Source organism: Mytilus galloprovincialis, chromosome 7 (genome assembly GCF_965363235.1).
Source record: "Mytilus galloprovincialis chromosome 7, xbMytGall1.hap1.1, whole genome shotgun sequence".
Classification (NCBI taxonomy): domain Eukaryota; kingdom Metazoa; phylum Mollusca; class Bivalvia; order Mytilida; family Mytilidae; genus Mytilus; species Mytilus galloprovincialis.
In genome coordinates this window covers 990,084-993,176 of record NC_134844.1, presented here as the reverse complement: position 1 = coordinate 993,176, position 3,093 = coordinate 990,084, and positions in this window count along the sequence as shown.

Below are 3,093 nucleotides of genomic sequence, written 5' to 3'. Positions count from 1 at the left end.
TATATATATCTCAAATGTATTATTGTTGTGTGGTAAAAACTGCGAATAAGACAACTTACATACAGACAGCAGTAGTTTTCCCCATTTTAAAAGTCATTAAACGATTGAGATAAAACAAATCCGGGTTACAAACCAAAACCGAGGGAAACACATCAACTATACTAGTAGGAAAACAAAAGAACACAAGGAACACCGAAGTGCAACAAAAATAAACACCAACATACATAAAAACGAACTATTTGATAACATTTGCAATATTCCTGATTTGGTACAAGACATGTTAAGAATAAATGGTGGGTTAATAAGATTATTTGGTTAGCCAAACCTCCCGCTATATTACAACTTTAAAAAATATCGCTTAAACACTACGTGACAGCACAAACGCACACATACACACAAGAAAATTCATGATAGAGAAACGTACAAATAAATAATATAATAATGGTCAAAACCGTGGAACAACACAAAACATTTTATCAACGACAAACATCGCAGAATATAAAAAAAAACAGTGACGCGCTTACGTAACTAACATGCAATCTCGAAATTTCTTGAAAATGAAGGAACGGAAACGAAATTTTATAATTATGTGGACTACAAACGATAAGACATAACATTATCCAAAAGAAATCAGAAACAGAAACATCAAAAATAAAATTATGAATGTTGGATGTACAAACAACGAGACACACCGCACATCAATAAAAAAATCACGCGCAGTAAAACAGTAATATTCAGGATTATGCCAATGATGGTATTGATTACCTTGGCTGAATTTGGCAAAACTTTTAGGAATTTTGGTCCTCGATGCTCTTAGATTTCGTTCTTTGTTTGGCCTTTTTGACTTTTTTGGATTCGAGCGTCACTGATGAGTCTTTTGTAGACGAAACGCGCGTCTGGCGTATATACAAAATTTAGTCCTGGTATCTATGATGAGTTTATTTACAACCACTGGGTCGATGCCACTGCTGGTGGAGATTTATTTCCCCGAGAGTATCACCAGCCCAGTAGTCAGCACTGTTTGTGCTGACATGAATTATCATTGATATGGTTACATTTATAAATTAACTGTTTACAAAATATTGAATTTTTGAAATACTAAGGCTTTTCTACCTCAGGCACAGATTACCTTGGCTGAATTTGGTCCTGGTATCTATGATGAGTTTATTAAAAGGCAATTTTATAATTATTTGGACTTCAAACGATAAGACATAACACCTTATGCAACCGAAACCATAACAGAAACATCAAACATTAATATACATTAATGTTGGATGTACAAAATACCGAGACACGTAGTAAAATAATGTGAATTCAATCTCGATATAACAGTCACATTCGACAATAACCCACGTTTGGTGGTTAGCAGGCAGACGACATAGATGTTAAACCACAATCTAAGACGTGGTCAAAATGTCATTAGTTAGTTTAAACACAGACACATCGCAAAGATTTTAACATCACCATAACACGTGAACTACACAGTCAAATTTTACTCACATAAATTTCGGGTACCTGTAAAAGAGGGACGAAAGATACCAGAGGGACAGTCAAACTCATAGATTGAAAATAAACTGACAACTTCATTGCTAAAAATAAAACAAAAACATACAAATAAGAGTATAGAAGACACAACAGAGAAAACTTAAGACTGGGCAACACAAAACACACCAAAAACTGGGGGTGATCTCAGGTGCTCCCAAAGGGTAAGCAGATCCTGCTTCACATATGGCACCCGTCGTGTTGCTATATTATTACAAATCCAGGTAAATAGTCTAATTCGGAAGGTCGTGAAAAGGGAAGGGTATTGTAGTTACGACATAAGGAACATATCCGATATCATCTGTGAAACGGTTATTCATTAATGGTCAACCAACTCGTGATGGCGTCCGTAAAATTTAGAAAGAGATGATTTCAACTTCACCATTTGAAACTCTTGGTTTAATAGCTTTCTTGTGAGCAGCAATTCTCTATCAAAGAAATCATGATAGGAAATAAAAGCCCGGGAATATCGTATCAATTGGGAGATATTTACTCCCTATGCAACCGCTGCTGGAATGTTGGTTCATAGAAATGGAAAGTTCACAATTGGGAAGCTGAAATCATCTCTTTTGTCGCAAAGTTTTGTTTTCAACGGTTGTAAAGTGCTAAACAAAATAGAAACGGAAGGAACAAAACAAAACGAAACGAAATTATAAAATTAAAATTTATTTCCTTTTGTTTCATATCGTTTCGTTTAGCTGTATTTCTTTTGCTTGGCGCTATTTCGTTTCGTTTCGTTTCTTTTTTTTTTTTTTCTTTCTGTTCCGTTTTTAATTCATTTCGCACTTTACAGGTACCTCACATTAGTTATAATGACTTAAACTTTTTATTAACTTTTATGTGAAGAAAGAAGGATAACTCAAGATTCTCAGAATCATATATGACTTTGTAGCGCTACAATTAAATACTGGACATGTGGTAGTGTGCCATTAATTAAGAAAAAGTCCATTCGAGCTAGGAAAGAGGGAAAACAGTATACATATAAGGAGATGTATAATATACGATGAGTCAACTATTCTGCTAGGCACAAAATCACGTGGATATAAACAGCCATATAGACCACCGTGCAACCTTCAGAAACTAGGCACAAAATCACGTGGATATAAACAGCCATATAGAACACCGTGCAACCTTCAGAAACTAGGCACAAAATAACGTGGATATTAACAGCCATATATACCACCTTGCAACCTTCAGAAACCTAGACCTATGATAAGCTATTAAATGCTCCTGCTTGACAAACTATAAAACAATCAAAACGAGAAAAGAGCGACCTAGATTATTTATTTAAATCTGTATTTGCTAGTTATCCGTTTATTATCACCAGAAGAATTTTTCCTGTTATTCTTACTGAACGGTTTATCAACAAAAACATTGATAAGAAATAAATATAAGTAACAATTTGCATTATAACAACACTTACCAACAAGAAAGACGACGACAAATATAAACTAATTATGGTTGGACAGTAGACAAATACATGAGTTTCGACAGCATTATAAAGGGGGAAATATGGAGGTTTGTGTCGCGATGTCTGTCACCACAAGTTTG